The sequence below is a fragment of the Dryas octopetala genome, chromosome 9 (genome assembly GCF_963921425.1).
Source record: "Dryas octopetala chromosome 9, drDryOcto1.1, whole genome shotgun sequence".
Taxonomy (NCBI): Eukaryota; Viridiplantae; Streptophyta; class Magnoliopsida; order Rosales; family Rosaceae; genus Dryas; species Dryas octopetala.
The window spans coordinates 448,259-459,762 of NC_141374.1; the positions used below are offsets into that span (position 1 = coordinate 448,259).

The following is an 11,504-nucleotide window of genomic DNA, read 5'->3' on the forward strand; positions in this document are numbered from 1 at the left end:
CATTGGCAACCGACTTCCTCTGTCAAATATTGTACAAATTGTAAATGTGTTAGTGTATATATACAATAATATAATAACAAAAGAATAATCAGTTTTTTGAAGTATTAACATGATGAAAACGTACCAAAAACGCGGGGCTTATGAAATGATTGCACAAAAAATGTCACTGGTCAAGCCGCTCTACCAACTCCATAGGGGGGTTCGCCAATGCCTCAACTGCCGACGAAAATCCCTTAAAGTTCCTGTGTAGTTTGTGCTTCAACTGCCTGTAGGACTTGATGAGTAAATTCATCATGTACGTAACTGTGAGGGGATGATCCATCTGAATGTCAAAATTAACCTAAAAAAAATATTAAATTGTTAGGAATAATCAAATTCATTATTTTGTATTAATTATTGAGATATACTCACTGAGATGGAGCGGATCACTTTGTTTTGAATCTCTGACGGCAATTTCATTACAAGGAAAAAACCCTTTAACAACATGCATTTCGCGTTGTTAAAACCTTTTCACAACGTGAGCCCCTGCGTTGTTGAATCCGCAGTTGTTAATACTCTAGAACAATTAACAGATGCACGTTGTCAAAAGTTCACAAACACGTTGCTAATACATATAACCAGATGTACGAACGAAGAAACAACAAAGTTTGCACGTTGTCTAGTGTATAAGTCGCAACGCGCGGCGCATGTTGTAGTATATACAATTTCGACAACGGGCATATGTGCGTTGTAGTGAATCCTTTGACAACATGCCATGCACGTTGTTATACAAATTAAAAAATATATATATATATATTAACAAACATGACCTATGCAGCTATACTACAACCAAAATTTATATCCACAATAAATCTTATATACCAAAAGAAAATATATCTCATTAATTCACCAATCAAAAGTTATTTCCCAATGAAAAGATAACTAAAATATATATATATTTAGTTAAGAGAATTAAACATCCACCAATTCTTCATATGAAATGAAATTAGAAAATATTAAAGTTGGACACCTTGCATTACAAAATTTGGTGTGTGGCCTATTTGCTAAGTCTGTTCTTCACTATACTAACACCACCATCACCATCACAAGTTCACAACACAAGCTGATGCAAAAACCACCCTATCTTGAATATATTGAAATTGAAATAGGATAGCAGCAAGTCCATCTTGGGGTCACCACTACAAACATACAGAGATGAGAAAATAAGAGAGAGTGAGAAGGGGAGTGACATGTATGTTTGCACTGAATACAAGAAAAACTAGAAGAAAATTGCATCTCAACTGAGGCTGAAAAAATATTGAGGCTGAAATTATGGCATAGTAAATATCAATTGAGGCTGAAAAAATACCTGAAAGAAAGTCATATCTCTTCCTTTTACGAACAATTAAGGATGAATAGTTTTTCTACAGCAATTTGATAGAGCTTTTTGGCCATGCAACTGTACTGCATATAGCTTCATTAAGCCGTTTGAATTCATTTGTGGCCCTATACAAAGATAGTTGTTCATTAAGCACGTCATCAACCCATACCTTCCAACAATCACGCCCAAGGGGTATGTGATGTACGTGCGTCCTTGGGTCTGTTGATGAAATACGTCCTTCAGCCACAACTTTCTTTGAATCGAAATTGTACCAATGCATGAGCTAACACTTTGCATTTTCCAAATTGTTGCTTTTGTCTTGCATCTGACGGCTTCCTTGTTGTGGCTACAAATAGCATAATGAAATTGATATCAAGACTGATGTGTTTATATTTCATCTTAAAGAAAAATATACAAAACTATATTTGTAATGAGAGCCTACTTACAACAGGAGTACATGCATGTGAGCTTATCATATCCTCCACATTTTTGGTTTGGTGCTGTGAAAAAGATACAAGTAAGATTGACATAGAATTTGTAAGTATTAGAACATTATAAGATTGAAACTGACTTAGTACATGGATTATTACACGAAATTAAGTACCTCTTGACTCAATTTTAAAATTGCTTCTAGCTTAGCTTCAAAACTGTCCAACTTTTCACCTTGAGTTTTTACTATAGCTTCAAGCTCCTTAACTCTTACATTACCATGAACTGCTGCATTTACTTTGGAGGGAGTCACACCAAAACCAAGGGCACGAACTCTCCCACGAGTTTTAGGTCCCAAAACTCTTGCAAGAGCATCATCTTGTACAAGATCTTTGCTTAATGGATTCTCTTTTGACTCACTAACCTTCTCTTTTGATTCATCTTGTAAAAGTTGAATATTATCTCAGCAAAATAGCATCAGTATTACACAAGTGAGAGCTTTTGTGAGGCTTACCATTAAGTCACCAGCTACCTCATTGACAGGGGTTCCATCCTTTTTCTGATATGCTTGAAGCCAAAATCAACCCTTGTTATTTGTTCAGGATTAGGATGGTTCAGTTTCTACACGAGTATATAACATATTTAGCTATATTAACTTAGCAAACAGTTCAAGTTAGAAATACAAACAACACAATCAATTCAGTTTGTTACCATTTCCTGCTCCAAGTAAGCATAGCCTCTTCGACTTATTGTATGTTTGATTTTTTGCTTCTTAGCCATTGCTTGGTACTTTTCCCTGTCAGCCTATACAAATATATTTTCAAATGTTAACCAAAAAGAGTACATAATTCAGTTCTAAATTTTCATCACAACTCTATCTGAGAAACTATCATTGCAGAACAGTCAAGTTTGAGGATTAAACTGCACCTCCTCGGAAGGAATTAGCTAATAAGCCTTATATCGTTGGAAAGCTTTGGAAGTCAGCTTTCTAGAGAATTTGACAGATTGTAATTTCGAATTTTATAGAGGGAGATATGATGGTTTTAGTGCCAGCTGTTCAATACAGGAAATTTGTGCGAAAATTTGCCCGAAAAATCAGTTCAAGATTGCAAGAAAAATCAGTTCAAGGCTACTTCGAAAACTAAAATAAAAAAACTTACTCGAAATTGAGGTCCAAGTCTCTCGGTGACAACAATTGGTCTCATGCTGCGTTTGATGTCACATTTGGTGGTTTCAAAAGGCCCATAGCACGTTTCTTATTAGGCATTTCACTTGCTAGGAAAATCTAGCTTGTTACTTTACATCTATATTGCCTCCAATACTTTATCATCATTTGGAAAACAATGGGTTGATGAACCTCATTCACAATGAAGTATTACTGCAATACAATGAATTATTAGATATTAATTTTTTTTTAATACACTTTGATGAAAATATAATAATTAACTGAATGTGTGTCTCACCTGAATTAAAGACCATAAATCACCCTTCAACTTACTCCATTCTTCCTTCTCAAGGTCTTTCCAAGTTATCACGATAGACACATGTTGGCGTGCTATGACATCAAGGAAGGAGACCAGTTTTTGTGAGTTTTTGGCAGGACTCCCATTGTAGTTGGACCTCGTGTCTTTTTTGGTTCTGTATGATATATTTTCAGGGGGCCGGTCTCTCATTATTGGCTGGTTCATTAAGTGAAGTAGTGGCTACCTCATTGGCTGGATGAATAGATGGCAGCATGGGTCTCTCATTGGCTGGATCAATAGACTGCATCATGGGTCTCTCATTGGCTGGATCATCATTCTTCTTCTATTGTTTTGCAGACTTTCCTTTAGGGTCTTGGTCTCAGTCCTTTTCACTCCATTAGTAGTCTTCTTATTGACAATTATAATTCCCTCATTTCCATTATGGGTTTCAGCAACAAAAAGAGCTCAACGTAGCTGTGACCCTCTCTTTTCGGGTCTCTTAGAGGTCTAAATAACCAAGTAATTAAGGGAGCTTGTGAGAAACAACTTATTAAACACTTGATCATGATAAACAGGCCCAAGAAAGAAAGAAAAAAAAAAGTAACTTTTGTGCATCTATTCAAAACCAAATACGTATGTGAAAGCCTTGCCTCAACAGTATCCATTAATTTTGTGACCTTGGCTTGATTCAACAGTGAAGCTAGCTATTCCTCAACAAAATGCTACCAACAAACCTGGAAAAAGAAAGGAGATCGTAGAATTTAGCAAAGTACTTGAGATTATTTTATAAATTAAACTCTTTCATAACTAAGAAGCTACAACTAAAAAAAAAAAATAATTCTAAACATTAATAGAAAAGCAACCACAAACTATTCCACAACAAGCTATTACCCAATTACAAACCATTGATATAAAGATGAAGATACATTTATGTAGTTCACTTAATAAATAGCACAAGCTAGCCATCACACTTGGAATAAGTTTTACTTTAAAAAAAAAAAAATTAGCATAAGCACATCAAAATCACGACACCATGAAATACATTATGCATCACATAGCACCCCATCCACACCCATCCGTGCATATTCTTCTTCCTCATCTCCATTGTAACCAAGTCTTGATCCATCAAATGGTGTAGATGGTACACATTCAATCTCATCACAGCTATCAAACTCTTTAAACCCCCTTGGTGGTGGGTGCATCACAACATACCAATTTGAAGTATCATCCACCCTAGAATAAAAAATTTGCTTCGCTTGTGATGCTAGAATAAAAGGATCCTTTTGAAACTGACTTTGTCCTTGATGGAGGTTGACTAATGTGAACCCATCCTCAACTTTCACACCATTCACAATATTTGCCGAATCGCATTTGAATAGTGCAATATGAAATGAATTATAGGACAAAACTATGACTGACAGGACCGTCCCCCGATTTTGCCCTGAAACTCGGAATGGTCCTGTGGGATCCAAATTCAAGGAAAATCCTACCGAAAATTCGGCAGAACCTCCCCTGAAAATGGACTAACCCAAAAATTTATAAACCTATAAATAACACTTCTAACAATTAACAACCACCTTTACCGCAAACAACAGAGAGTCTCAGACTCAGCAAATAAAAATAATCTATTCAGAGGGTCCAAATGCGATTATCAAAGCTACTAATACAATAAGTTTTACACTAAAACTAAAAGAAATAACAAGGTGGACATGTTGCCTAAAATGTCCGAGGAATAAGAGTGGAAAATTATGTCTCGACGTATATGGCTCGACCTCCACTACCGCTACAACCTGGGGGGACACATTCAAAACAAGACATAAAGAAAAACGTGAGATAAACTCAGTGAGTGGACGAGTTAAGAAAACAAAACATAAAATTTATTCATTCTTTTAGAAGTCTTAAAATAATAATCTCTAAGACTTTACGATCGCTCTTTGAAATCCCTCAGTTTTAAAAACTATTTTCAAAATCTCTTCTCAAACGTCATATGAACTATTTAAACACAAGATAGAAGGGTTAAACAAGTAAGAAGTCGTTCTTTGAAACTTTCTGAGTAAAAGTATTTTGTAGCACCATATACTTAAGAATCAATATTAAACATGAAAAGAAATTTCCTCTTTAAACTTATAAATTAGAAAATCCTTGAAAAGAAAAAGGAAGTTTTATCGTACTCATACCCGTAACTGTAGATAATATCCTGGCCACAATCCCGCGCACGGGCAGGCTCAAACCCTGGCCACAATCTCGTACGGAGAGGTCACTCCGCACGAGCAGGATCATATCCTAGCCACAATCTCGTACGGAGAGGTCACTCCACACGAGCAGGATCATATCCTAGCCACAATCTCGTACGGAGAGGTCACTCCACACGAGCAGGCTCATCCGATCAATACGTGCATTTACACAGCAGTTTTAAAATACTCTTTAAATCTCTATTTACTTTTAAGATAAATGAATAACCCTTTTTTTTCCCCCCTCAACACTCTCCTTAATAATCCAAACCCTAAAGTGTCATCTCTCATATCACAACATCACAATCAACATAAATATTCAAAGAAGACGAATATCCAAGACATATGAAATCTTTTCACAAACTAAGTATAAATTAAAGCATGCCTCTTAAATTAACAATTTCTTCGATAAGAATTTGACATATAAAAATACATTTAAATATTACTTGATCGTTTAAAATATGAAATCCAAGGTATGGGCATTCAAACCTACATGAGTGATTAATTATGAAACTTGAATTTTAAAACTCCAGATCAACTCCAATTTAAAACATAGAGATCAAACCACATAGTAAAACATAATCTTATAAAAAATCAAAGTCCACTCACAGTAAGAAATCTAGCTTCAATCCTCCGCCAGATTGTCTCGAGCCTCGATAATGTTACCTAGTTTTCCGTGAGAGGTGGCCGGAGTAGCCGGAAATCGATGGAAAACCATTAAAGAGCTGAAAACTTTCGAGCTTTGATTTGCTTTGTACAGTCCACTACAGGTTGCAATCTATGTATCAAATGAAAGAGGACGTTGAGACGAATCCATAGCCACCAAGATTGCATCAATCGGACTTCGGACGACCAAGATATGGCCAATCAAAGTTTTTGCTGTAACCCACGGGTAGAGAGAGAGAGAGAGAGAGAGAGAGAAAGAGAAGATGCAGAAGAGAGAGAGATTTTCACGGAGAAGATCAGCTGGCCCGTAAATTACCATTTTGCCTTCCAACTTCAATAGCTCATATTTTGTCCCTCATAACTCGGATTCATGATCCGTTTTCGCCTACACACTCGTAAGCACGAGCTCTATCCAACCATGTCAAAATTATAATTTTTTAAATAAAATTTTCAATTAATCCCTTTAAAAAAAAACTCAAACTTTTCTATTATGAGCATTTGTGTCTAAGTTCTTAAGAAATTCATCCACAATGGATCCGGGTCCGAAAAATATTCTAAAAATTCCTATGGGCTCTTTTTGACTTGTATTATTTTTCTATTGCTTCAACTTAAACTTTGAGTCCCCGAAATATATTCAACTTAATTTAAATATTTCCAAATAAAATTTCAATAAATCCTTAATGACTTCAATTAATTTATAAAAAAAAAAAAATCATTATAACCTCAATTAAGTTTTCATGAATCTCCAAACATTTATTTTTGTCCCCAAATAAATTTAGAAATCTTTTATGGGTTCCACAGCTCAACTTTCCTTTGTATTTCTTAAGTCCACAACAAGTAAAAAAATTTAAATTTCTAGTGAAAATTTGGGTCGGGTTTTTACAATGACATCTCTCAAAACCCCATAGTAATTGACTTTCTCATTAACCATTGCATTGTCCCTTGCACTAGCTCTACAAACCGTTGTCGCTTCAATGGTAACTCCACTCATATGTCGAGATTTCTCTTTATCTTGAGTGCGAAATCAAATACTATAAGCAACCCAGAATATGAAAGGGCCTGCTGCAATGGGCGACGTGAAAGCCACCTTAAAATCTTTGACACATTTTGGACTACCATCTCAGCCTTAATCTGTTTAAGGTATGAGCATAAGTTAGAGATAACAGTGGCAAATAAGATAAAAGTGAAATCTAAATTGTGTAATGTCAAATATATGCATGGCAACCTTATTTGCAAACCATGAAGTGAATGACTCCATGTGTTTCTTCTCTAACAAGCCTTGCATAATCAGTCGTAAGACATCCTAAATGCTATGAACTTAGTTTCAAGTTCAAAATTTCTTTTTCAAAAATTGAGAAACAGTGGTTGGGATAAGTTCCTTAGGAATGTGGTATCTATTTTTGAGAAAAATGGCATTGATGTCCCAGATTTGAGTGCTCGCCATATGGATGGCACAAGTCGAAGTTGTCAGCAACAAGATTTTATTACAGTTGAATATTATTATCATTTTTATATATTTAATGTTGTAATAAATTTTTAGTTGATGAAGTTAGATAGCAGATTCACTGAGGAAACAATGGAACTTTTTAGCCTTAACTCAACATTGGATCCTCGTGATGGGTTCAAATCATTTGACATCGATAAAATGTGCACTTTGGCTGAGAAATTTTATCCTTGGGATTTTGGTGAGCATTAATTGTTTACTTTAAGAGAACAATTGGAACATTATGAGTATGAGGTTCGTGAACTTTTAGCTTTTTCAAAATGTGTCCTCTTTTTCTAAATTATGTCAAGAACTTGTTGGAACAAGAAAAACATACTGGTTGATTGAGAGATTGATTCGTCTTATGTTGACTCTTCCTATTTCAACGGCAACAACAGAGCGAGTATTTTCATCCATGAAAATTATTAAAACTAGACTTCAAAACAAGATATGTGAGTTTTTTGCTGATTGTATGGTTATCCACATTGAAAAAGATCTTGTTGATACTATTAGTTATGATTCTGTGATTGATGATTTTTATCTTATGAAGAATCGTAGAGCACAACTTAAGTAGTGTTATATTGTATTTGCATTGTATGTTTTTTTGTTATTGTCTTTTTTATGACTGCATTTTGAGGTGTATGTTTTCTTATTTATTAATGGAATTCACTCGTACTGTCGAGTTTTCTTTAAATAAATTTATTTTAGATCAAATATGTGTTTTAACAGGTTATTTAAATTTGAAAAGTATAAAAAAAAAAAAAACAAAAACAAAAGAGATGCTGCCAAAATTTCGATAGCCTCCAAGTTTGTGTTTTTTTTTTTTTGTCGCACATAGCCTTTAAGTTTAGCCCACTCTATTTTCAATTTCTAGGTCCGTCCTTGAAAGAAGCAAAACAATACGGTCAAAGCATAAATTTTTTTTTGTTAAAAGTGGCAAGGTTGCTTTTTAAAGCGGTAGTCCATATATTCAAAGCATTTGAGATTAAGTTTGATTGTTCATATTAGCCTTAATGATACAAATTTAAATAGAAATTTTGAAAATAAATGCTGTATAATTTTTTGCACATCTGAGCTGAGATGAAAATTGAATGCAAGAAAATATCAAAATGTCTTGTTCCAACAGCTTTACAGTGAACATGTAGATTTATATATATACATTATGTATAGAATATTCAGTAATGATAAAGAAACAATAACTTGTATTCTCTAATCTGTAAAGATTTCATCAAGAAGAAACTAAATCTAATTGTGGCTTTTTAATATTATTTGGCTTTTTATGATCTATCACATTTTCTACCTTTTAATATTTACTAGTTGGGATGATTAAGCAAGCCTTTAAATGATATACTATTAAGCAAGTCTTTAAATGGTACATCATTAAGCAAGTCTTAAAATGAACCTCATAAGCCAAAAAAATAAAGTACACAAATCTGAAAATGACAATCATCATAAATCATGCCCATGTTCTAAACTGCATCGAAAATGGTACACCAAATTATACAATATTTTTTAAAAAAGATGGAAGCATACTTTAATTATATTACAAGTTTAAAACAACAAAATATAACACACTTAAAACATATTTAACAGAAACTCACCCCTTCCTTAAGACAATGAAACACACCGACAAAACAATTTTAGCGCAGCTTTTCCAAAACCAAGACAACAGCACCTACAGAAAATACAATTTTTTAATTAAAAAGCCCAAAGATGTTTTAACTGTCATTGATCAAATTTTAGAAAAACCTTTGCAGTCATTAATGCATTCTTTATTGGCGCTCAAAATAAGGAAGGATGATATACACCTTCTAGAGTATCATGAAATTTGAAATTCATTAATAGGTTTGGAATTGATGAAACACACCGACAAAACAATTTTAGCGCAGCTTTTCCAAAACCAAGACAACAGCACCTACAGAAAATACAATTTTTTAATTAAAAAGCCCAACGATGTTTTAACTGTCATTGATCAAATTTTAGAAAAACCTTTGCAGTCATTAATGCATTCTTTATTGGCGCTCAAAGTAAGGAAGCATGATATACACCTTCTAGAGTATCATGAAATTTGAAATTCATTAATAGGTTTCGAATTGATGAAACACACCGACAAAACAATTTTAGCGCAGCTTTTCCAAAACCAAGACAACAGCACCTACAGAAAATACAATTTTTTAATTAAAAAGCCCAAAGATGTTTTAACTGTCATCGATCAAATTTTAGAAAAACCTTTGCAGTCATTAATGCATTCTTTATTGGCGCTCAAAATAAGGAAGCATGATATACACCTTCTAGAGTATCATGAAATTTGAAATTCATTAATTGGTTTGGAATTGATTAGTTGGCAATGAAGATGAAAGAAGAGAGAAAATGACAATTCTTAAAAAAGTGACAAAAAAGTAATTAACCAAATCAAATAGACCAAAATGCATATATAAATGGATCTCTTTTTGCTCTACGACACAAATAAATTGACAGAATAAGAAAAAAGAAAAAGGTGATAGTTTATAATTTTGTACTTGATCAAACTGCCTACTGATCAGGGGCCAATAATTTTATGCTTCATGATCCACAAATTGCAAGACATAATCACAAAAAATCATGGCTATGTTGTAAAATTTAATAAGACCATCATATTTAGCGACATAAAATCATGGCTATGTTCTAAAATTTAATAAGACCATCATATTTAGCAACAAAAAAGGAAAATGAAATGAAAACAACTTAGTCAAGCTCTCTCCTCAAAACAGCAGTAAAAAAGAAACATCAATCATAAACAATGAAGCCCTCTCTCTAACTGTTTACTTTGTATTGTATATTTTTAAAACTGCCTACTGACCAGGGGCCAATAACTTTGTTCCTGATCATCCACAAATTGCAAGACACAATCACAAAAAATCATGGTCATGTTCTAAAATTTAAAAAGATCACGACATTAAGCAACATGAAAGGAAATGAAGATGAAAACAACCTAGTGAAGTACTCTCCTCAAAACAAAAGTAAAAAAGAAACATCATTCACAAACAATCAAGCCCTCTCTAATTGGTTACTTCATGTTGTATATTCTTAATCGAGAAAATAGAGGAATTGATGTAAACCCAGAAAAACACAACCCACAACTCTTACCTAGTAGAGGCACAAACCACCAAATAGCCAGAAAAAAAAAAAAATCATGCAAAAGAAATCCAAACTCACAAAAAAGAATGCAAGATTGCACAAAGGATTGCATTCACACACAACAAACACAGAGCACAAAAATACAAATAGACCAATATGAGAGAAGTAGATGAACGAAAATTTTGACTTATCTCGTGAAGAATAGGAGCAGGCCAACAGACAAATTTGCATCCCACGATCGCAAACAGAAATCAAGGGCGATAAGAAGGCCAGATCACGATGAAACAGTGAATTCCTCATCTGGTATAGAGCCTGCGACAACGTCTATCAATCAATGATAAGAAAAGAAAAAAAGAAAAAAAATTCTATAAAATCTTGTGGCTGACCTTCGCTGCAAGTTCAATCGACGACATCTTGCGCATAGGTTCCTCAACAACCCCAACTCATGCGACAACTAGATGGAAAATCTGGTTACAAAACTCATATGAGTGTGTCTGAAATCCAAGAAACCAAATTTTTGATATGGTTAGAAAATGATCACCCAGTCCGAAATGGATGACTTCTGACAGCCAAAAAGGCAAATCAGGGTGAGTGACCAAAAAGGCCACACCCAACCCTACTAACTTGCGATGGCAAGCCATATAAAAACAAAAAAACAAAAAACCCCTGAGACAAAACCGAAAGAATGGAAGGAAACGTAAAAAAATAAAAAAGGCAGGGGTAAAAAGTGAGGGAGGGTGAAATGACCAAAACGG

The 11,504-nt window shown here is 34.1% G+C and overlaps 1 pseudogene; it reads right to left on the minus strand.

Moving 5' to 3' along the window:
• Positions 1-1,806: 1,806 nt before the first annotated feature.
• LOC147273016 (uncharacterized) lies at positions 1,807-3,462 on the minus strand (annotated as a pseudogene).
• Positions 3,463-11,504: the final 8,042 nt, after the last annotated feature.